General features: G+C 43.7%; 1 non-coding gene and 77 pseudogenes across 1 annotated transcript; all 78 read right to left on the bottom strand.

Annotated features, from left to right (window-relative positions):
• Nucleotides 1-63: 63 nt before the first annotated feature.
• LOC146744564 (5S ribosomal RNA) lies at nucleotides 64-182 on the bottom strand (annotated as a pseudogene).
• Nucleotides 183-278: 96 nt separating this feature from the next.
• Nucleotides 279-398, bottom strand: LOC146744563 (5S ribosomal RNA; annotated as a pseudogene).
• A 96-nt stretch (nucleotides 399-494) lies between these two features.
• On the bottom strand, nucleotides 495-614 carry LOC146744562 (5S ribosomal RNA; annotated as a pseudogene).
• Nucleotides 615-710: 96 nt separating this feature from the next.
• LOC146744561 (5S ribosomal RNA) lies at nucleotides 711-830 on the bottom strand (annotated as a pseudogene).
• A 96-nt stretch (nucleotides 831-926) lies between these two features.
• LOC146744560 (5S ribosomal RNA) lies at nucleotides 927-1,046 on the bottom strand (annotated as a pseudogene).
• Nucleotides 1,047-1,142: 96 nt separating this feature from the next.
• Nucleotides 1,143-1,262, bottom strand: LOC146744559 (5S ribosomal RNA; annotated as a pseudogene).
• A 96-nt stretch (nucleotides 1,263-1,358) lies between these two features.
• On the bottom strand, nucleotides 1,359-1,478 carry LOC146744558 (5S ribosomal RNA; annotated as a pseudogene).
• A 94-nt stretch (nucleotides 1,479-1,572) lies between these two features.
• LOC146744557 (5S ribosomal RNA) lies at nucleotides 1,573-1,692 on the bottom strand (annotated as a pseudogene).
• Nucleotides 1,693-1,788: 96 nt separating this feature from the next.
• On the bottom strand, nucleotides 1,789-1,908 carry LOC146744556 (5S ribosomal RNA; annotated as a pseudogene).
• Nucleotides 1,909-2,004: 96 nt separating this feature from the next.
• On the bottom strand, nucleotides 2,005-2,123 carry LOC146744555 (5S ribosomal RNA; annotated as a pseudogene).
• Nucleotides 2,124-2,219: 96 nt separating this feature from the next.
• Nucleotides 2,220-2,339, bottom strand: LOC146744554 (5S ribosomal RNA; annotated as a pseudogene).
• Nucleotides 2,340-2,435: 96 nt separating this feature from the next.
• LOC146744553 (5S ribosomal RNA) lies at nucleotides 2,436-2,555 on the bottom strand (annotated as a pseudogene).
• A 96-nt stretch (nucleotides 2,556-2,651) lies between these two features.
• Nucleotides 2,652-2,771, bottom strand: LOC146744552 (5S ribosomal RNA; annotated as a pseudogene).
• A 97-nt stretch (nucleotides 2,772-2,868) lies between these two features.
• On the bottom strand, nucleotides 2,869-2,988 carry LOC146744551 (5S ribosomal RNA; annotated as a pseudogene).
• A 96-nt stretch (nucleotides 2,989-3,084) lies between these two features.
• Nucleotides 3,085-3,204, bottom strand: LOC146744550 (5S ribosomal RNA; annotated as a pseudogene).
• Nucleotides 3,205-3,300: 96 nt separating this feature from the next.
• LOC146744549 (5S ribosomal RNA) lies at nucleotides 3,301-3,420 on the bottom strand (annotated as a pseudogene).
• A 96-nt stretch (nucleotides 3,421-3,516) lies between these two features.
• LOC146744548 (5S ribosomal RNA) lies at nucleotides 3,517-3,636 on the bottom strand (annotated as a pseudogene).
• Nucleotides 3,637-3,732: 96 nt separating this feature from the next.
• On the bottom strand, nucleotides 3,733-3,852 carry LOC146744547 (5S ribosomal RNA; annotated as a pseudogene).
• Nucleotides 3,853-3,948: 96 nt separating this feature from the next.
• Nucleotides 3,949-4,068, bottom strand: LOC146744546 (5S ribosomal RNA; annotated as a pseudogene).
• A 94-nt stretch (nucleotides 4,069-4,162) lies between these two features.
• LOC146744545 (5S ribosomal RNA) lies at nucleotides 4,163-4,282 on the bottom strand (annotated as a pseudogene).
• Nucleotides 4,283-4,378: 96 nt separating this feature from the next.
• Nucleotides 4,379-4,498, bottom strand: LOC146744544 (5S ribosomal RNA; annotated as a pseudogene).
• Nucleotides 4,499-4,594: 96 nt separating this feature from the next.
• On the bottom strand, nucleotides 4,595-4,714 carry LOC146744543 (5S ribosomal RNA; annotated as a pseudogene).
• Nucleotides 4,715-4,810: 96 nt separating this feature from the next.
• On the bottom strand, nucleotides 4,811-4,930 carry LOC146744542 (5S ribosomal RNA; annotated as a pseudogene).
• A 96-nt stretch (nucleotides 4,931-5,026) lies between these two features.
• On the bottom strand, nucleotides 5,027-5,145 carry LOC146744541 (5S ribosomal RNA; annotated as a pseudogene).
• A 96-nt stretch (nucleotides 5,146-5,241) lies between these two features.
• LOC146744540 (5S ribosomal RNA) lies at nucleotides 5,242-5,361 on the bottom strand (annotated as a pseudogene).
• A 96-nt stretch (nucleotides 5,362-5,457) lies between these two features.
• On the bottom strand, nucleotides 5,458-5,577 carry LOC146744539 (5S ribosomal RNA; annotated as a pseudogene).
• Nucleotides 5,578-5,673: 96 nt separating this feature from the next.
• Nucleotides 5,674-5,793, bottom strand: LOC146744538 (5S ribosomal RNA; annotated as a pseudogene).
• Nucleotides 5,794-5,889: 96 nt separating this feature from the next.
• On the bottom strand, nucleotides 5,890-6,009 carry LOC146744537 (5S ribosomal RNA; annotated as a pseudogene).
• A 96-nt stretch (nucleotides 6,010-6,105) lies between these two features.
• On the bottom strand, nucleotides 6,106-6,225 carry LOC146744536 (5S ribosomal RNA; annotated as a pseudogene).
• Nucleotides 6,226-6,319: 94 nt separating this feature from the next.
• On the bottom strand, nucleotides 6,320-6,439 carry LOC146744535 (5S ribosomal RNA; annotated as a pseudogene).
• Nucleotides 6,440-6,535: 96 nt separating this feature from the next.
• LOC146744534 (5S ribosomal RNA) lies at nucleotides 6,536-6,655 on the bottom strand (annotated as a pseudogene).
• A 96-nt stretch (nucleotides 6,656-6,751) lies between these two features.
• LOC146744533 (5S ribosomal RNA) lies at nucleotides 6,752-6,871 on the bottom strand (annotated as a pseudogene).
• A 96-nt stretch (nucleotides 6,872-6,967) lies between these two features.
• Nucleotides 6,968-7,087, bottom strand: LOC146744532 (5S ribosomal RNA; annotated as a pseudogene).
• Nucleotides 7,088-7,183: 96 nt separating this feature from the next.
• On the bottom strand, nucleotides 7,184-7,302 carry LOC146744531 (5S ribosomal RNA; annotated as a pseudogene).
• Nucleotides 7,303-7,398: 96 nt separating this feature from the next.
• LOC146744530 (5S ribosomal RNA) lies at nucleotides 7,399-7,518 on the bottom strand (annotated as a pseudogene).
• A 96-nt stretch (nucleotides 7,519-7,614) lies between these two features.
• LOC146744529 (5S ribosomal RNA) lies at nucleotides 7,615-7,734 on the bottom strand (annotated as a pseudogene).
• Nucleotides 7,735-7,830: 96 nt separating this feature from the next.
• LOC146744528 (5S ribosomal RNA) lies at nucleotides 7,831-7,950 on the bottom strand (annotated as a pseudogene).
• Nucleotides 7,951-8,046: 96 nt separating this feature from the next.
• Nucleotides 8,047-8,166, bottom strand: LOC146744527 (5S ribosomal RNA; annotated as a pseudogene).
• Nucleotides 8,167-8,694: 528 nt separating this feature from the next.
• Nucleotides 8,695-8,814, bottom strand: LOC146744526 (5S ribosomal RNA; annotated as a pseudogene).
• Nucleotides 8,815-8,910: 96 nt separating this feature from the next.
• LOC146744525 (5S ribosomal RNA) lies at nucleotides 8,911-9,030 on the bottom strand (annotated as a pseudogene).
• Nucleotides 9,031-9,126: 96 nt separating this feature from the next.
• On the bottom strand, nucleotides 9,127-9,246 carry LOC146744524 (5S ribosomal RNA; annotated as a pseudogene).
• A 95-nt stretch (nucleotides 9,247-9,341) lies between these two features.
• On the bottom strand, nucleotides 9,342-9,461 carry LOC146744523 (5S ribosomal RNA; annotated as a pseudogene).
• A 96-nt stretch (nucleotides 9,462-9,557) lies between these two features.
• Nucleotides 9,558-9,677, bottom strand: LOC146744522 (5S ribosomal RNA; annotated as a pseudogene).
• A 96-nt stretch (nucleotides 9,678-9,773) lies between these two features.
• LOC146744521 (5S ribosomal RNA) lies at nucleotides 9,774-9,893 on the bottom strand (annotated as a pseudogene).
• Nucleotides 9,894-9,989: 96 nt separating this feature from the next.
• On the bottom strand, nucleotides 9,990-10,109 carry LOC146744520 (5S ribosomal RNA; annotated as a pseudogene).
• Nucleotides 10,110-10,203: 94 nt separating this feature from the next.
• On the bottom strand, nucleotides 10,204-10,323 carry LOC146744519 (5S ribosomal RNA; annotated as a pseudogene).
• Nucleotides 10,324-10,419: 96 nt separating this feature from the next.
• On the bottom strand, nucleotides 10,420-10,539 carry LOC146744518 (5S ribosomal RNA; annotated as a pseudogene).
• A 96-nt stretch (nucleotides 10,540-10,635) lies between these two features.
• LOC146744517 (5S ribosomal RNA) lies at nucleotides 10,636-10,755 on the bottom strand (annotated as a pseudogene).
• A 96-nt stretch (nucleotides 10,756-10,851) lies between these two features.
• LOC146744516 (5S ribosomal RNA) lies at nucleotides 10,852-10,971 on the bottom strand. The gene has a single exon (XR_014929652.1). It is a non-coding gene; the product is annotated as a 5S ribosomal RNA (ribosomal RNA).
• Nucleotides 10,972-11,067: 96 nt separating this feature from the next.
• LOC146744515 (5S ribosomal RNA) lies at nucleotides 11,068-11,187 on the bottom strand (annotated as a pseudogene).
• A 96-nt stretch (nucleotides 11,188-11,283) lies between these two features.
• On the bottom strand, nucleotides 11,284-11,403 carry LOC146744514 (5S ribosomal RNA; annotated as a pseudogene).
• Nucleotides 11,404-11,499: 96 nt separating this feature from the next.
• LOC146744513 (5S ribosomal RNA) lies at nucleotides 11,500-11,619 on the bottom strand (annotated as a pseudogene).
• A 96-nt stretch (nucleotides 11,620-11,715) lies between these two features.
• LOC146744512 (5S ribosomal RNA) lies at nucleotides 11,716-11,835 on the bottom strand (annotated as a pseudogene).
• A 96-nt stretch (nucleotides 11,836-11,931) lies between these two features.
• LOC146744511 (5S ribosomal RNA) lies at nucleotides 11,932-12,051 on the bottom strand (annotated as a pseudogene).
• A 94-nt stretch (nucleotides 12,052-12,145) lies between these two features.
• Nucleotides 12,146-12,265, bottom strand: LOC146744510 (5S ribosomal RNA; annotated as a pseudogene).
• Nucleotides 12,266-12,361: 96 nt separating this feature from the next.
• Nucleotides 12,362-12,481, bottom strand: LOC146744509 (5S ribosomal RNA; annotated as a pseudogene).
• A 96-nt stretch (nucleotides 12,482-12,577) lies between these two features.
• Nucleotides 12,578-12,697, bottom strand: LOC146744508 (5S ribosomal RNA; annotated as a pseudogene).
• A 96-nt stretch (nucleotides 12,698-12,793) lies between these two features.
• LOC146744507 (5S ribosomal RNA) lies at nucleotides 12,794-12,912 on the bottom strand (annotated as a pseudogene).
• Nucleotides 12,913-13,008: 96 nt separating this feature from the next.
• LOC146744506 (5S ribosomal RNA) lies at nucleotides 13,009-13,128 on the bottom strand (annotated as a pseudogene).
• Nucleotides 13,129-13,224: 96 nt separating this feature from the next.
• On the bottom strand, nucleotides 13,225-13,344 carry LOC146744505 (5S ribosomal RNA; annotated as a pseudogene).
• Nucleotides 13,345-13,440: 96 nt separating this feature from the next.
• On the bottom strand, nucleotides 13,441-13,559 carry LOC146744504 (5S ribosomal RNA; annotated as a pseudogene).
• Nucleotides 13,560-13,655: 96 nt separating this feature from the next.
• Nucleotides 13,656-13,775, bottom strand: LOC146744503 (5S ribosomal RNA; annotated as a pseudogene).
• Nucleotides 13,776-13,871: 96 nt separating this feature from the next.
• LOC146744502 (5S ribosomal RNA) lies at nucleotides 13,872-13,991 on the bottom strand (annotated as a pseudogene).
• A 96-nt stretch (nucleotides 13,992-14,087) lies between these two features.
• On the bottom strand, nucleotides 14,088-14,207 carry LOC146744501 (5S ribosomal RNA; annotated as a pseudogene).
• A 96-nt stretch (nucleotides 14,208-14,303) lies between these two features.
• LOC146744500 (5S ribosomal RNA) lies at nucleotides 14,304-14,423 on the bottom strand (annotated as a pseudogene).
• A 96-nt stretch (nucleotides 14,424-14,519) lies between these two features.
• On the bottom strand, nucleotides 14,520-14,639 carry LOC146744499 (5S ribosomal RNA; annotated as a pseudogene).
• Nucleotides 14,640-14,733: 94 nt separating this feature from the next.
• Nucleotides 14,734-14,853, bottom strand: LOC146744498 (5S ribosomal RNA; annotated as a pseudogene).
• A 96-nt stretch (nucleotides 14,854-14,949) lies between these two features.
• On the bottom strand, nucleotides 14,950-15,069 carry LOC146744497 (5S ribosomal RNA; annotated as a pseudogene).
• Nucleotides 15,070-15,165: 96 nt separating this feature from the next.
• On the bottom strand, nucleotides 15,166-15,285 carry LOC146744496 (5S ribosomal RNA; annotated as a pseudogene).
• Nucleotides 15,286-15,381: 96 nt separating this feature from the next.
• Nucleotides 15,382-15,500, bottom strand: LOC146744495 (5S ribosomal RNA; annotated as a pseudogene).
• A 96-nt stretch (nucleotides 15,501-15,596) lies between these two features.
• Nucleotides 15,597-15,716, bottom strand: LOC146744494 (5S ribosomal RNA; annotated as a pseudogene).
• A 312-nt stretch (nucleotides 15,717-16,028) lies between these two features.
• LOC146744493 (5S ribosomal RNA) lies at nucleotides 16,029-16,148 on the bottom strand (annotated as a pseudogene).
• Nucleotides 16,149-16,244: 96 nt separating this feature from the next.
• Nucleotides 16,245-16,364, bottom strand: LOC146744492 (5S ribosomal RNA; annotated as a pseudogene).
• A 96-nt stretch (nucleotides 16,365-16,460) lies between these two features.
• LOC146744491 (5S ribosomal RNA) lies at nucleotides 16,461-16,580 on the bottom strand (annotated as a pseudogene).
• Nucleotides 16,581-16,676: 96 nt separating this feature from the next.
• On the bottom strand, nucleotides 16,677-16,796 carry LOC146744490 (5S ribosomal RNA; annotated as a pseudogene).
• Nucleotides 16,797-17,108: 312 nt separating this feature from the next.
• LOC146744489 (5S ribosomal RNA) lies at nucleotides 17,109-17,228 on the bottom strand (annotated as a pseudogene).
• Nucleotides 17,229-17,324: 96 nt separating this feature from the next.
• LOC146744488 (5S ribosomal RNA) lies at nucleotides 17,325-17,444 on the bottom strand (annotated as a pseudogene).
• A 96-nt stretch (nucleotides 17,445-17,540) lies between these two features.
• Nucleotides 17,541-17,660, bottom strand: LOC146744487 (5S ribosomal RNA; annotated as a pseudogene).
• Between the last annotated feature and the right edge of the window lie 91 nt (nucleotides 17,661-17,751).

The following is a 17,751-nucleotide window of genomic DNA, read 5'->3' as shown; positions in this document are numbered from 1 at the left end:
CTTCGTCTAGGCAAAAAATCATGGGAAAAAGTTAGTATGTAATGTGGACTAAAAATGTTCATCAGCCTACTGCACGTGGTATTCCCAGCCGGTCTCCATGGATGTACTAACCACGCCCGATGCAGCTTAACTTCAGTGATCGGACGAGAACTGGTGTATTCTGCAATGGTTTGGCAGTAGGCTGAATATTCGTCCTAATTGTATGTCATTTAATGCTTCGTCTAGGCAAAAAATCATGGGAAAAAGTTAGTATGTAATGTAGAATAAAAATGTTGATGAGCCTACTGCACGAGGTATTCCCAGCCGGTCTCCCGTGCAAGTACTAACCACGCCCGATGCGGCTTAGCTTCAGTGATAGGACGAGAACTGGTGTATTCTGCAATGGTTTGGCAGTAGGCTGAATATTTGTCGGAATTGGATTTCAATTAATGATTCGGCTAGGCAAAAAATCACGGGAAAAAAGTGGTATGTATGGTTGAATAAAAATGTTGATAAGCCTACTGCACTTTTTAATCCCAGCAGGTCTCCCATGCAAGTACTAACCACGCCCGATGCAGCTTAACATCAGTGATCGGACGAGAACTGGTGTATTCTGCAATGGTTTGGCAGTAGACTGAATATTCGTCGGAATTGGATGTAATTTAATACTTCGGCTAGGCAACAAATCCCGGGAAAAAGTTGGTATGTACGGTGGAATTAAAATGTTGATGAGCGTACTGCACGTGGTATTACCAGCCTGTCTCACATCCAAGTACTAACCACGCCCGATGCAGCTTATCTTCAGTGATCGGACGAGAACTGGTGTATTCTGCAATGGTTTGGCAGTAGGCTGAATATTCATCCTAATTTTATGTCATTTAATGCTTCGTCTAGGCAAAAAATCATGGGAAAAAGTTAGCATGTAATGTGGAATAAAAATGTTGATGAGCCTACTGCACGAGGTATTCCCAGCCGGTCTCCCGTGCAAGTACTAACCACGCCCGATGCAGCTTAGCTTCAGTGATCGGACGAGAACTGGTGTATTCTGCAATGGTTTGGCAGTAGGCTAATTATTTGTCGGAATTGGATTTCAATTAATGCTTCAGCTAGGCAAAAATTCACGGGAAAAAGATAGCATGTACGGTGGAATAAAAATATTGATAAGCCTACTGCACGTGGTATTCCCAGCAGGTCTCCCATGCAAGTACTAACCACGCCCAATGCAGCTTAACTTCAGTGATCGGACGAGAACTGGTGTAATTTGCAATGGTTTGGCAGTAGACTGAATATTCTTCGGAATTGGATGTAATTTAATACTTCGGCTAGGCAACAAATCCCGGGAAAAAGTTGGTATGTACGGTGGAATAAAAATGTTGATGAGCGTACTGCACGTGGTATTCCCAGCCGGTCTCACATCCAAGTACTAACCACGCCCGATGCAGCTTAACTTCAGTGATAGGACGAGAACGGGTGTATTCTGCAATGGTTTGGCAGTAGGCTGAATATTCGTCGGAATTGGATGTAACTTAATACTTCGGCTAGGCAACAAATCCCGGGAAATATGGTATGTACGGTGGAATAAAAATGTTGATAAGCCTACTGCACGTGGTATTCACAGCCGGTCTCCCATGCAAGTACTAACCATGCCCTATGCAGATTAACTTCAATGATCAGACGAGAACTGGTGTATTCTGCATTGGTTTGGCAGTAGGCTGAATATTCGACCGAATTGTATGTCATTTAATGCTTCATCTAGGCAAAAAATCATTGGAAAAAGTTAGCATGTAATGTGGAATAAAAATGTTGATGAGCCTACTGCACGAGGTATTCCCCGCCGGTCTCTCGTGCAAGTACTAACCATGCCCGATGCGGCTTAGCTTCAGTGATCGGACGAGAACTGGTGTAATCTGCAATGGTTTGGCAGTAGGCTGAATATTTGTCGGAATTGGATTTCAATTAATGCTTCGGCTAGGCAAACAATCACGGGAAAAAGTTGGTATGTACGGTGGAATTAAAATGTTGATGAGCCTAATGCACGTGGTATTCCCAGCCGGTCTCCATGCATGTACTAACCACGCCCGATGCAGCTTAACTTCAGTGATCGGACGAGAACTGGTGTATTCTGCAATGGTTTGGCAGTAGGCTGAATATTCGTCCTAATTGTATGTCATTTAATGCTTCGTCTAGGCAAAAAATCATGGGAAAAAGTTAGCATGTAATGTGGAATAAAAATGTTGATGAGCCTACTGCACGAGGTATTCCCAGCCGGTCTCCCGTGCAAGTACTAACCACGCCCGATGCGGCTTAGCTTCAGTGATAGGACGAGAACTGGTGTATTCTGCAATGGTTTGGCAGTAGGCTGAATATTTGTCGGAATTGGATTTCAATTAATGATTCGGCTAGGCAAAAAATCACGGGGAAAAAGTGGTATGTATGGTTGAATAAAAATGTTGATAAGCCTACTGCACTTTTTAATCCCAGCAGGTCTCCCATGCAAGTACTAACCACGCCCGATGCAGCTTAACATCAGTGATCGGACGAGAACTGGTGTATTCTGCAATGGTTTGGCAGTAGACTGAATATTCGTCGGAATTGGATGTAATTTAATACTTCGGCAAGGCAACAAATCCCGGGAAATAGTTGGTATGTACGGTGGAATTAAAATGTTGATGAGCGTACTGCACGTGGTATTCCCAGCCTGTCGCACATCCAAGTACTAACAACGCCCGATGCAGCTTAACTTCAGTGATCGGACGTGAACTGGTGTATTCTGCATTGGTTTGGCAGTAGGCTGAATATTCGTTGCAATTGGATGTCATTTATTGCTTCGGCTAGGCAAAAAAAACATGGGAAAATGTTAGTATGTAATGTGGAATAAAAATGTTCATGAGCCTACTGCACGTGGTATTCTCAGCCAGTCTCCCATGCAAGTACTAACCATGCACGATGCGGATTAACTTCAGTGATCGGACGTGAACTGGTGTATTCAGCAATGGTTAGGCAGTAGGCTGAATATTCGTCCGAATTGTATGTCATTTAATGCTTCGTCTAGGCAAAAAATCATGGGAAAATGTTAGCATGTAATGTGGAATAAAAATGTTGATGAGCCTACTGCACGAGGTATTCCCAGCCGATCTCCCGTGCAAGTACTAACCACGCCCGATGCGGCTTAGCTTCAGTGATCGGACGAGAACTGGTGTATTCTGCAATGGTTTGGCAGTAGGCTGAATATTTGTCGGAATTGGATTTCAATTAATGCTTCGGCTAGGCAAAAAATCACGGGAAAAAGATAGTATGTATGGTGGAATAAAAATGTTGATAAGCCTACTGCACGTGGTATTCCCAGCCGGTCTCCCATGCAAGTACTAACCACGCCCGATGCAGATTAACTTCAGTGATCGGACGAGAACTGGTGTATTCTGCAATGGGTTGGCAGTAGTCTAAATATTCGTCGGAATTGGATGTCGTTTAATGCTTCGACTATGCAAAAAATCATGGAAAAAGGTTCGTATGTACGGTGGAATAAAAATGTTCATTAGCCTACTGCAGGTGGTATTCCCAGCCGGTCTCCCACGCAAGTACTAACCACGCCCGATGCAGCTTAACTTCAGCGATCGGACGAGAACTGGTGTATTCTGCAATGGTTTGGCAGTAGGCTGAATATTCGTCGGAATTGGATGTAATTAAATACTTCGGCTAGGCAACAAATCGCGGGAAAAAAATGGTATGTACGGTTGAATAAAAATGTTGATAAGCCTACTGCACGTGGTATTCCCAGCCGGTCTCCCATGCAAGTACTAACCATGCCCGATGCAGATTAACTTCAGTGATCGGACGAGAACTGGTGTATTCTGCATTGGTTTGGCAGTAGGCTGAATATTCCTCGGAATTGGATGTAATTTAATACTTCGGCTAGGCAAAAAATCATGGAAAAATGTTAGTATGTACGGTGGAATAAAAATGTTCATCAGCCTACTGCAGATGGTTTTCCCAGCCGATCTCCCACGCAAGTACTAACCACGCCCGATGCAGCTTAACTTCAGTGATCGGACGAGAACTGGTGTATTCTGCAATGATTTGGCAGTAGGCTGAATATTCGTCGGAATTGGATGTAATTTTTTACTTCGGCTAGGCAACAAATCCCGGGAAATATGGTATGTACGGTGGAATAAAAATGTTGATAAGCCTACTGCACGTGGTATTCACAGCCGGTCTCTTATGCAAGTACTAACCATGCCCTATGCAGATTAACTTCAATGATCAGACGAGAACTGGTGTATTCTGCATTGGTTTGGCAGTAGGCTGAATATTCGTTGCAATTGGATGTCATTTAATGCTTCGTCTAGGCAAAAAATCATGGGAAAAAGTTAGTATGTAATGTGGACTAAAAATGTTCATCAGCCTACTGCACGTGGTATTCCCAGCCGGTCTCCCATGCAAGTACTAACCACGCCCGATGCTGCTTAACTTCAGTGATCGGACGAGAACTGGTGTATTCTGCAATGGTTAGGCAGTAGGCTGAATATTCGACCGAATTGTATGTCATTTAATGCTTCGTCTAGGCAAAAAATCATTGGAAAAAGTTAGCATGTAATGTGGAATAAAAATGTTTATGAGCCTACTGCACGAGGTATTCCCCGCCGGTCTCTCGTGCAAGTACTAACCACGCCCGATGCGGCTTAGCTTCAGTAATCGGACGAGAACTGGTGTATTCTGCAATGGTTTGGCAGTAGGCTGAATATTTGTCGGAATTGGATTTCAATTAATGCTTCGGCTAGGCAAAAAATCACGGGAAAAAGTTGGTATGTACGGTGGAATAAAAATATTGATAAGCCTATTGCACGTGGTATTCCCAGTCGGTCTCCCATGCAATTACTAACCATGCCCGATGCAGATTAACTTCAGTGATCGGACGAGAACTGGTGTATTCTGCATTGGTTTGGCAGTAGGCTGAATATTCTTTGCAATTAGATGTCATTTAATGCTTCGCCTAGGCAAAAAATCATGGGAAAAAGTTGGTACGTACGGTGGAATTAAAATGTTGATGAGCCTAATGCACGTGGTATTCCCAGCCGGTCTCCATGCATGTACTAACCACGCCCGATGCAGCTTAACTTCAGTGATCGGACGAGAACTGGTGTATACTGCAATGGTTTGGCAGTAGGCTGAATATTCGTCCTAATTGTATGTCATTTAATGCTTCGTCTAGGCAAAAAATCATGGGAAAAAGTTAGTATGTAATGTGGAATAAAAATGTTGATGAGCCTACTGCACGAGGTATTCCCAGCCGGTCTCCCGTGCAAGTACAAACCACGCCCGATGCGGCTTAGCTTCAGTGATCGGACGAGAACTGGTGTATTCTGCAATGGTTTGGCAGTAGGCTGAATATTTGTCGGAATTGGATTTCAATTAATGCTTCGGCTAGGCAAAAAATCACGGGAAAAAGATAGTATGTATGGTGGAATAAAAATGTTGATAAGCCTACTGCACGTGGTATTCCCAGCCGGTCTCCCATGCAAGTACTAACCACGCCCGATGCAGATTAACTTCAGTGATCGGACGAGAACTGGTGTATTCTGCAATGGGTTGGCAGTAGTCTAAATATTCGTCGGAATTGGATGTCGTTTAATGCTTCGACTATGCAAAAAATCATGGAAAAAGGTTCGTATGTACGGTGGAATAAAAATGTTCATTAGCCTACTGCAGGTGGTATTCCCAGCCGGTCTCCCACGCAAGTACTAACCACGCCCGATGCAGCTTAACTTCAGCGATCGGACGAGAACTGGTGTATTCTGCAATGGTTTGGCAGTAGGCTGAATATTCGTCGGAATTGGATGTAATTAAATACTTCGGCTAGGCAACAAATCGCGGGAAAAAAATGGTATGTACGGTTGAATAAAAATGTTGATAAGCCTACTGCACGTGGTATTCCCAGCCGGTATCCCATGCAAGTACTAACCATGCCCGATGCAGATTAACTTCAGTGATCGGACGAGAACTGGTGTATTCTGCATTGGTTTGGCAGTAGGCTGAATATTCCTCGGAATTGGATGTAATTTAATACTTCGGCTAGGCAAAAAATCATGGAAAAATGTTAGTATGTACGGTGGAATAAAAATGTTCATCAGCCTACTGCAGATGGTTTTCCCAGCCGATCTCCCACGCAAGTACTAACCACGCCCGATGCAGCTTAACTTCAGTGATCGGACGAGAACTGGTGTATTCTGCAATGATTTGGCAGTAGGCTGAATATTCGTCGGAATTGGATGTAATTTTTTACTTCGGCTAGGCAACAAATCCCGGGAAATATGGTATGTACGGTGGAATAAAAATGTTGATAAGCCTACTGCACGTGGTATTCACAGCCGGTCTCTTATGCAAGTACTAACCATGCCCTATGCAGATTAACTTCAATGATCAGACGAGAACTGGTGTATTCTGCATTGGTTTGGCAGTAGGCTGAATATTCGTTGCAATTGGATGTCATTTAATGCTTCGTCTAGGCAAAAAATCATGGGAAAAAGTTAGTATGTAATGTGGACTAAAAATGTTCATCAGCCTACTGCACGTGGTATTCCCAGCCGGTCTCCCATGCAAGTACTAACCACGCCCGATGCTGCTTAACTTCAGTGATCGGACGAGAACTGGTGTATTCTGCAATGGTTAGGCAGTAGGCTGAATATTCGACCGAATTGTATGTCATTTAATGCTTCGTCTAGGCAAAAAATCATTGGAAAAAGTTAGCATGTAATGTGGAATAAAAATGTTTATGAGCCTACTGCACGAGGTATTCCCCGCCGGTCTCTCGTGCAAGTACTAACCACGCCCGATGCGGCTTAGCTTCAGTAATCGGACGAGAACTGGTGTATTCTGCAATGGTTTGGCAGTAGGCTGAATATTTGTCGGAATTGGATTTCAATTAATGCTTCGGCTAGGCAAAAAATCACGGGAAAAAGTTGGTATGTACGGTGGAATAAAAATATTGATAAGCCTATTGCACGTGGTATTCCCAGTCGGTCTCCCATGCAATTACTAACCATGCCCGATGCAGATTAACTTCAGTGATCGGACGAGAACTGGTGTATTCTGCATTGGTTTGGCAGTAGGCTGAATATTCTTTGCAATTAGATGTCATTTAATGCTTCGCCTAGGCAAAAAATCATGGGAAAAAGTTGGTACGTACGGTGGAATTAAAATGTTGATGAGCCTAATGCACGTGGTATTCCCAGCCGGTCTCCATGCATGTACTAACCACGCCCGATGCAGCTTAACTTCAGTGATCGGACAAGAACTGGTGTATACTGCAATGGTTTGGCAGTAGGCTGAATATTCGTCCTAATTGTATGTCATTTAATGCTTCGTCTAGGCAAAAAATCATGGGAAAAAGTTAGTATGTAATGTGGAATAAAAATGTTGATGAGCCTACTGCACGAGGTATTCCCAGCCGGTCTCCCGTGCAAGTACAAACCACGCCCGATGCGGCTTAGCTTCAGTGATAGGACGAGAACTGGTGTATTCTGCAATGGTTTGGCAGTAGGCTGAATATTTGTCGGAATTGGATTTCAATTAATGATTCGGCTAGGCAAAAAATCACGGGAAAAAAGTGGTATGTATGGTTGAATAAAAATGTTGATAAGCCTACTGCACTTTTTAATCCCAGCAGGTCTCCCATGCAAGTACTAACCACGCCCGATGCAGCTTAACATCAGTGATCGGACGAGAACTGGTGTATTCTGCAATGGTTTGGCAGTAGACTGAATATTCGTCGGAATTGGATGTAATTTAATACTTCGGCTAGGCAACAAATCCCGGGAAAAAGTTGGTATGTACGGTGGAATTAAAATGTTGATGAGCGTACTGCACGTGGTATTACCAGCCTGTCTCACATCCAAGTACTAACCACGCCCGATGCAGCTTATCTTCAGTGATCGGACGAGAACTGGTGTATTCTGCAATGGTTTGGCAGTAGGCTGAATATTCATCCTAATTTTATGTCATTTAATGCTTCGTCTAGGCAAAAAATCATGGGATAAATTTAGCATGTAATGTGGAATAAAAATGTTGATGAGCCTACTGCACGAGGTATTCCCAGCCGGTCTCCCGTGCAAGTACTAACCACGCCCGATGCGGCTTAGCTTCAGTGATAGGACGAGAACTGGTGTATTCTGCAATGGTTTGGCAGTAGGCTGAATATTTGTCGGAATTGGATTTCAATTAATGATTCGGCTAGGCAAAAAATCACGGGAAAAAAGTGGTATGTATGGTTGAATAAAAATGTTGATAAGCCTACTGCACTTTTTAATCCGAGCAGGTCTCCCATGCAAGTACTAACCACGCCCGATGCAGCTTAACATCAGTGATCGGACGAGAACTGGTGTATTCTGCAATGGTTTGGCAGTAGACTGAATATTCGTCGGAATTGGATGTAATTTAATACTTCGGCTAGGCAACAAATCCCGGGAAAAAGTTGGTATGTACGGTGGAATTAAAATGTTGATGAGCGTACTGCACGTGGTATTACCAGCCTGTCTCACATCCAAGTACTAACCACGCCCGATGCAGCTTATCTTCAGTGATCGGACGAGAACTGGTGTATTCTGCAATGCTTTGGCAGTAGGCTGAATATTCATCCTAATTTTATGTCATTTAATGCTTCGTCTAGGCAAAAAATCATGGGAAAAAGTTAGCATGTAATGTGGAATAAAAATGTTGATGAGCCTACTGCACGAGGTATTCCCAGCCGGTCTCCCGTGCAAGTACTAACCACGCCCGATGCAGCTTAGCTTCAGTGATCGGACGAGAACTGGTGTATTCTGCAATGGTTTGGCAGTAGGCTAATTATTTGTCGGAATTGGATTTCAATTAATGCTTCAGCTAGGCAAAAATTCACGGGAAAAAGATAGCATGTACGGTGGAATAAAAATATTGATAAGCCTACTGCACGTGGTATTCCCAGCAGGTCTCCCATGCAAGTACTAACCACGCCCAATGCAGCTTAACTTCAGTGATCGGACGAGAACTGGTGTAATTTGCAATGGTTTGGCAGTAGACTGAATATTCTTCGGAATTGGATGTAATTTAATACTTCGGCTAGGCAACAAATCCCGGGAAAAAGTTGGTATGTACGGTGGAATAAAAATGTTGATGAGCGTACTGCACGTGGTATTCCCAGCCGGTCTCACATCCAAGTACTAACCACGCCCGATGCAGCTTAACTTCAGTGATAGGACGAGAACGGGTGTATTCTGCAATGGTTTGGCAGTAGGCTGAATATTCGTCGGAATTGGATGTAACTTAATACTTCGGCTAGGCAAAAAATCCCGGGAAAAGTTAGTATGTACGGTGGAATAAAAATGTTGATGAGCCTAATGCACGTGGTATTCCCAGCTGGTCTCCCATGCAATTACTAACCACGCTCGATGCAGCTTAACTTCAGTGATTGGACGAGAACTGGTGTATTCTGCAATGGTTTGACAGTAGGCTGAATATTCGTCCTAATTGTATGTCATATAATGCTTCGTCTAGGCAAAAAATCATGGGAAAAAGTTAGCATGTAATGTGGAATAAAAATGTTGATGAGCCTACTGCACGAGGAATTCCCAGCCGGTCTCCCGTGCAAGTACTAACCACGCCCGATGCGGCTTAGCTTCAGTGATCGGACGAGAACTGGTGTATTCTGCAATGGTTTGGCAGTAGGCTGAATATTCGTCGAAATTGGATGTAATTTAATACTTCGGCTAGGCAACAAATCCCGGGAAAAAGTTGGTATGTACGGTGGAATAAAAATGTTGATAAGCCTACTGCACGTGGTATTCCCAGCCGGTCTCCCATGCAATTACTAAGCATGCCCGATGCAGATTAACTTCAGTGATCGGACGAGAACTGGTGTATTCTGCATTGGTTTGGCAGTAGGCTGAATATTTTTAGCAATTAGATGTCATTTAATGCTTCGGCTATGCAAAAAATCATGGAAAAAGGTTAGTATGTACGGTGGAATAAAAATGTTCATTAACCTACTGCAGATGGTATTCCCAGCCGATCTCCCACGCAAGTACTAACCACGCCCGATGCAGCTTAACTTCAGTGATCGGACGAGAACTGGTGTATTCTGCAATGGTTTGGCAGTAGGCTGAATATTCGTCGGAATTGGATGTAATTTTTTACTTCGGCTAGGCAACAAATCCCGGGAAATATGGTATGTACGGTGGAATAAAAATGTTGATAAGCCTACTGCACGTGGTATTCCCAGCCGGTCTCCCATGCAAGTACTAACCATGCCCTATGCAGATTAACTTCAATGATGAGACGAGAACTGGTGTATTCTGCATTGGTTTGGCAGTAGGCTGAATATTCGTCGCAATTGGATGTCATTTAATGCTTCGTCTAGGCAAAAAATCATGGGAAAAAGTTAGTATGTAATGTGGACTAAAAATGTTCATCATCCTACTGCACGTGGTATTCCCAGCCGGTCTCCCATGCAAGTACTAATCACGCCCGATCCAGCTTAACTTCAGTGATCGGACGAGAACTGGTGTATTCTGCAATGGTTAGGCAGTAGGCTGAATATTCTACCGAATTGTATGTCATTTAATCCTTCGTCAAGGCAAAAAATCATTGGAAAAAGTTAGCATGTAATGTGGAATAAAAATGTTGATGAGCCTACTGCACGAGGTATTCCCCGCCGGTCTCACGTGCAAGAACTAACCACGCCCGATGCGGCTTAGCTTCAGTGATCGGACGAGAACTGGTGTATTCTGCAATGGTTTGGCAGTAGGCTGAATATTTGTCGGAATTGGATTTCAATTAATGCTTCGGCTAGGCAAAAAATCACGGGAAAAAGTTGGTATGTACGGTGGAATAAAAATATTGATAAGCCTACTGCACGTGGTATTCCCAGCCGGTCTCCCATGCAAGTACTAACCACGCCCGATGCAGCTTAACTTCAGTGATCGGACGAGAACTGGTGTATTCTGCAATGGTTTGGCAGTAGGCTGAATATTTGTCGGAATTGGATTTCAATTAATGCTTCGGCTAGGCAAAAAATCACGGGAAAAAGATAGTATGTATGGTGGAATAAAAATGTTGATAAGCCTACTGCACGTGGTATTCCCAGCCGGTCTCCCATGCAAGTACTAACCACGCCCGATGCAGTTTAACTTCAGTGATCGGACGAGAACTGGTGTATTCTGCAATGGGTTGGCAGTAGGCAAAATATTCGTCGGAATTGAATGTCGTTTAATGCTTCGGCTATGCAAAAAATCATGGAAAAAGGTTCGTATGTATGGTGGAATAAAAATGTTCATTAGCCTACTGCAGGTGGTATTCCCAGCCGGTCTCCCACGCAAGTACTAACCACGCCCGATGCAGCTTAACTTCAGCGATCGGACGAGAACTGGTGTATTCTGCAATGGTTTGGCAGTAGGCTGAATATTCCTCGGAATTGGATGTAATTAAATACTTCGGCTAGGCAACAAATCGCGGGAAAAAAATGGTATGTACGGTTGAATAAAAATGTTGATAAGCCTACTGCACGTGGTATTCCCAGCAGGTCTCCCATGCAAGTACTAACCATGCCCGATGCAGATTAACTTCAGTGATCGGACGAGAACTGGTGTATTCTGCATTGGTTTGGCAGTAGGCTGAATATTCCTCGGAATTGGATGTAAATTAATACTTCGGCTAGGCAAAAAATCATGGAAAAAAGTTAGTATGTACGGTGGAATAAAAATGTTCATCAGCCTACTGCAGATGGTTTTCCCAGCCGATCTCACACGCAAGTACTAACCACGCCCGATCCAGCTTAACTTCAGTGATCGGACGAGAACTGGTGTATTCTGCAATGGTTAGGCAGTAGGCTGAATATTCTACCGAATTGTATGTCATTTAATCCTTCGTCAAGGCAAAAAATCATTGGAAAAAGTTAGCATGTAATGTGGAATAAAAATGTTGATGAGCCTACTGCACGAGGTATTCCCCGCCGGTCTCACGTGCAAGTACTAACCACGCCCGATGCGGCTTAGCTTCAGTGATCGGACGAGAACTGGTGTATTCTGCAATGATTTGGCAGCAGGCTGAATATTCGTCGGAATTGGATGTACTTTTTTACTTCGGCTAGGCAACAAATCCCGGGAAATATGGTATGTACGGTGGAATAAAAATGTTCATCAGCCTACTGCAGATGGTTTTCCCAGCCGATCTCCCACGCAAGTACTAACCACGCCCGATGCAGCTTAACTTCAGTGATCGGACGAGAACTGGTGTATTCTGCAATGGTTAGGCAGTAGGCTGAATATTCGACCGAATTGTATGTCATTTAATGCTTCGTCTAGGCAAAAAATCATTGGAAAAAGTTAGCATGTAATGTGGAATAAAAATGTTGATGAGCCTACTGCACGAGGTATTCCCCGCCGGTCTCTCGTGCAAGTACTAACCACGCCCGATGCGGCTTAGCTTCAGTGATCGGACGAGAACTGGTGTATTCTGCAATGGTTTGGCAGTAGGCTGAATATTTGTCGGAATTGGATTTCAATTAATGCTTTGGCTAGGCAAAAAATCACGGGAAAATGTTGGTATGTACGGTGGAATAAAAATGTTGATAAGCCTACTGCACGTGGTATTCCCAGCCGGTCTCCCATGCAAGTACTAACCATGCCCTATGCAGATTAACTTCAATGATGAGACGAGAACTGGTGTATTCTGCATTGGTTTGGCAGTAGGCTGAATATTCGTCGCAATTGGATGTCATTTAATGCTTCGTCTAGGCAAAAAATCATGGGAAAAAGTTAGTATGTAATGTGGACTAAAAATGTTCATCATCCTACTGCACGTGGTATTCCCAGCCGGTCTCCCATGCAAGTACTAATCACGCCCGATCCAGCTTAACTTCAGTGATCGGACGAGAACTGGTGTATTCTGCAATGGTTTACAGTAGGCTGAATATTCTACCGAATTGTATGTCATTTAATGCTTCGTCTAGGCAAAAAATCATTGGAAAAAGTTAGCATGTAATGTGGAATAAAAATGTTGATGAGCCTACTGCACGAGGTATTCCCCGCCGGTCTCTCGTGCAAGTACTAACCACGCCCGATGCGGCTTAGCTTCAGTGATCGGACGAGAACTGGTGTATTCTGCAATGGTTTGGCAGTAGGCTGAATATTTGTCGGAATTGGATTTCAATTAATGCTTTGGCTAGGCAAAAAATCACGGGAAAATGTTGGTATGTACGGTGGAATAAAAATGTTGATAAGCCTACTGCACGTGGTATTCCCAGCCGGTCTCCCATGCAAGTACTAACCATGCCCTATGCAGATTAACTTCAATGATGAGACGAGAACTGGTGTATTCTGCATTGGTTTGGCAGTAGGCTGAATATTCGTCGCAATTGGATGTCATTTAATGCTTCGTCTAGGCAAAAAATCATGGGAAAAAGTTAGTATGTAATGTGGACTAAAAATGTTCATCATCCTACTGCACGTGGTATTCCCAGCCGGTCTCCCATGCAAGTACTAATCACGCCCGATCCAGCTTAACTTCAGTGATCGGACGAGAACTGGTGTATTCTGCAATGGTTTACAGTAGGCTGAATATTCTACCGAATTGTATGTCATTTAATCCTTCGTCAAGGCAAAAAATCATTGGAAAAAGTTAGCATGTAATGTGGAATAAAAATGTTGATGAGCCTACTGCACGAGGTATTCCCCGCCGGTCTCACGTGCAAGTACTAACCACGCCCGATGCGGCTTAGCTTCAGTGATCGGACGAGAACTGGTGTATTCTGCAATGGGTTGGCAGTAGGCTGAATATTTGTCGGAATTGGATTTCAATTAATGCTTCGGCTAGGCAAAAAATCACGGGAAAAAGTTGGTATGTACGGTGGAATAAAAATATTGATAAGCCTACTGCACGTGGTATTCCCAGCCGGTCTCCCATGCAAGTACTAACCACGCCCGATGCTGCTTAACTTCAGTGATCGGACGAGAACTGGTGTATTCTGCAATGGTTTGGCAGTAGGCTGAATATTTGTCGGAATTGGATTTCAATTAATGCTTCGGCTATGCAAAAAATCATGGAAAAAGGTTCGTATGTACGGTGGAATAAAAATGTTCATTAGCCTACTGCAGGTGGTATTCCCAGCCGGTCTCCCACGCAAGTACTAACCACGCCCGATGCAGCTTAACTTCAGCGATCGGACGAGAACTGGTGTATTCTGCAATGGTTTGGCAGTAGGCTGAATATTCCTCGGAATTGGATGTAATTAAATACTTCGGCTAGGCAACAAATCGCGGGAAAAAAATGGTATGTACGGTTGAATAAAAATGCTGATAAGCCTACTGCACGTGGTATTCCCAGCAGGTCTCCCATGCAAGTACTAACCATGCCCGATGCAGATTAACTTCAGTGATCGGACGAGAACTGGTGTATTCTGCATTGGTTTGGCAGTAGGCTGAATATTCCTCGGAATTGGATGTAATTTAATACTTCGGCTAGACAAAAAATCATGGAAAAAAGTTAGTATGTACGGTGGAATAAAAATGTTCATCAGCCTACTGCAGATGGTTTTCCCAGCCGATCTCCCACGCAAGTACTAACCACGCCCGATGCAGCTTAACTTCAGTGATCGGACGAGAACTGGTGTATTCTGCAATGATTTGGCAGCAGGCTGAATATTCGTCGGAATTGGATGTACTTTTTTACTTCGGCTAGGCAACAAATCCCGGGAAATATGGTATGTACGGTGGAATAAAAATGTTCATCAGCCTACTGCAGATGGTTTTCCCAGCCGATCTCCCACGCAAGTACTAACCACGCCCGATGCAGCTTAACTTCAGTGATCGGACGAGAACTGGTGTATTCTGCAATGGTTAGGCAGTAGGCTGAATATTCGACCGAATTGTATGTCATTTAATGCTTCGTCTAGGCAAAAAATCATTGGAAAAAGTTAGCATGTAATGTGGAATAAAAATGTTGATGAGCCTACTGCACGAGGTATTCCCCGCCGGTTTCTCGTGCAAGTACTAACCACGCCCGATGCGGCTTAGCTTCAGTGATCGGACGAGAACTGGTGTATTCTGCAATGGTTTGGCAGTAGGCTGAATATTTGTCGGAATTGGATTTCAATTAATGCTTTGGCTAGGCAAAAAATCACGGGAAAATGTTGGTATGTACGGTGGAATAAAAATATTGATAAGCCTACTGCACGTGGTATTCCCAGCCGGTCTCCCATGCAATTACTAACCATGCCCGATGCAGATTAACTTCAGTGATCGGACGAGAACTGGTGTATTCTGCATTGGTTTGGCAGTAGGCTGAATATTCTTCGCAATCAGATGTCATTTAGTGCTTCGCCTAGGCAAAAAATCATGGGAAAAAGTTGGTACGTACGGTGGAATTAAAATGTTGATGAGCCTAATGCACGTGGTATTCCCAGCCGGTCTCCATGCATGTACTAACCACGCCCGATGCAGCTTAACTTCAGTGATCGGACGAGAACTGGTGTATTCTGCAATGGTTTGGCAGTAGGCTGAATATTCGTCCTAATTGTATGTCATTTAATGCTTCGTCTAGGCAAAAAATCATGGGAAAAAGTTAGCATGTAATGTGGAATAAAAATGTTGATGAGCCTACTGCACGAGGTATTCCCAGCCGGTCTCCCGTGCAAGTACTAACCACGCCCGATGCGGCTTAGCTTCAGTGATAGGACGAGAACTGGTGTATTCTGCAATGGTTTGGCAGTAGGCTGAATATTTGTCGGAATTGGATTTCAATTAATGATTCGGCTAGGCAAAAAATCACGGGAAAAAAGTGGTATGTATGGTTGAATAAAAATGTTGATAAGCCTACTGCACTTTTTAATCCCAGCAGGTCTCCCATGCAAGTACTAACCACGCCCGATGCAGCTTAACATCAGTGATCGGACGAGAACTGGTTTATTCTGCAATGGTTTGGCAGTAGACTGAATATTCGTCGGAATTGGATGTAATTTAATACTTCGGCTAGGCAACAAATCCCGGGAAAAAGTTGGTATGTACGGTGGAATTAAAATGTTGATGAGCGTACTGCATGTGGTATTCCCAGCCTGTCTCACATCCAAGTACTAACCACGCCCGATGCAGCTTAACTTCAGTGATCGGACGAGAACTGGTGTATTCTGCAATGGTTTGGCAGTAGGCTGAATATTCATCCTAATTTTATGTCATTTAATGCTTCGTCTAGGCAAAAAATCATGCGAAAAAATTAGCATGTAATGTGGAATAAAAATGTTGATGAGCCTACTGCACGAGGTATTCCCAGCCGGTCTCCCGTGCAAGTACTAACCACGCCCGATGCGGTTTAGCTTCAGTGATCGGACGAGAACTGGTGTATTCTGCAATGGTTTGGCAGTAGGCTGATTATTTGTCGGAATTGGATTTCAATTAATGCTTCAGCTAGGCAAAAATTCACGGGAAAAAGATAGCATGTACGGTGGAATAAAAATATTGATACGCCTACTGCACGTGGTATTCCCAGCAGGTCTCCCATGCAAGTACTAACCACGCCCAATGCAGCTTAACTTCAGTGATCGGACGAGAACTGGTGTAATTTGCAATGGTTTGGCAGAAGACTGAATATTCTTCGGAATTGGATGTAATTTAATACTTCGGCTAGGCAACAAATCCCGGGAAAAAGTTGGTATGTACGGTGGAATAAAAATGTTGATGAGCGTACTGCACGTGGTATTCCCAGCCGGTCTCACATCCAAGTACTAACCACACCCGATGCAGCTTAACTTCAGTGATAGGACGAGAACGGGTGTATTCTGCAATGGTTTGGCAGTAGGCTGAATATTCGTCGGAATTGGATGTAACTTAATACTTCGGCTAGGCAAAAAATCCCGGGAAACAGTTAGTATGTACGGTGGAATAAAAATGTTGATGAGCCTAATGCACGTGGTATTCCCATCTGGTCTCCCATGCAATTACTAACCACGCTCGATGCAGCTTAACTTCAGTGATTGGACGAGAACTGGTGTATTCTGCAATTGTTTGGCAGTAGGCTGAATATTCGTCCTAATTGTATGTCATTTAATGCTTCGTCTAGGCAAAAAATCATGGGAAAAAGTTAGCATGTAATGTGGAATAAAAATGTTGATGAGCCTACTGCACGAGGTATTCCCAGCCGGTCTCCCGTGCAAGTACTAACCACGCCCGATGCGGCTTAGCTTCAGTGATCGGACGAGAACTGGTGTATTCTGCAATGGTTTGGCAGTAGGCTGAATATTCGTCGAAATTGGATTTAATTTAATACTTCGGCTAGGCAACAAATCCCGGGAAAAAGTTGGTATGTACGGTGGAATAAAAATGTTGATAAGCCTACTGCACGAGGTATTCCCAGCCGGTCTCCCATGCAATTACTAAGCATGCCCGAAGCAGATTAACTTCAGTGATCGGACGAGAACTGGTGTATTCTGCATTGGTTTGGCAGTAGGCTGAATATTCTTAGCAATTAGATGTCATTTAATGCTTCGGCTATACAAAAAATCATGGAAAAAGGTTAGTATGTACGGTGGAATAAAAATGTTCATTAGCCTACTGCAGGTGGTATTCCCAGCTGGTCTCCCACGCAAGTACTAACCACGCCCGATGCAGCTTAACTTCAGCGATCGGACGAGAACTGGTGTATTCTGCAATGGTTTGGCAGTAGGCTGAATATTCGTCGGAATTGGATGTAATTTAATACTTCGGCTAGGCAAAAAATCATGGAAAAAAGTTAGTATGTACTGTGGAATAAAAATGT

This window comes from Saccoglossus kowalevskii, chromosome 5, assembly GCF_978046115.1.
Source record: "Saccoglossus kowalevskii chromosome 5, keSacKowa6.1, whole genome shotgun sequence".
NCBI lineage: Eukaryota > Metazoa > Hemichordata > Enteropneusta > Harrimaniidae > Saccoglossus > Saccoglossus kowalevskii.
Note: the sequence above shows the minus strand (reverse complement) of the source record. Positions and strands in the feature narration are given on the sequence as shown.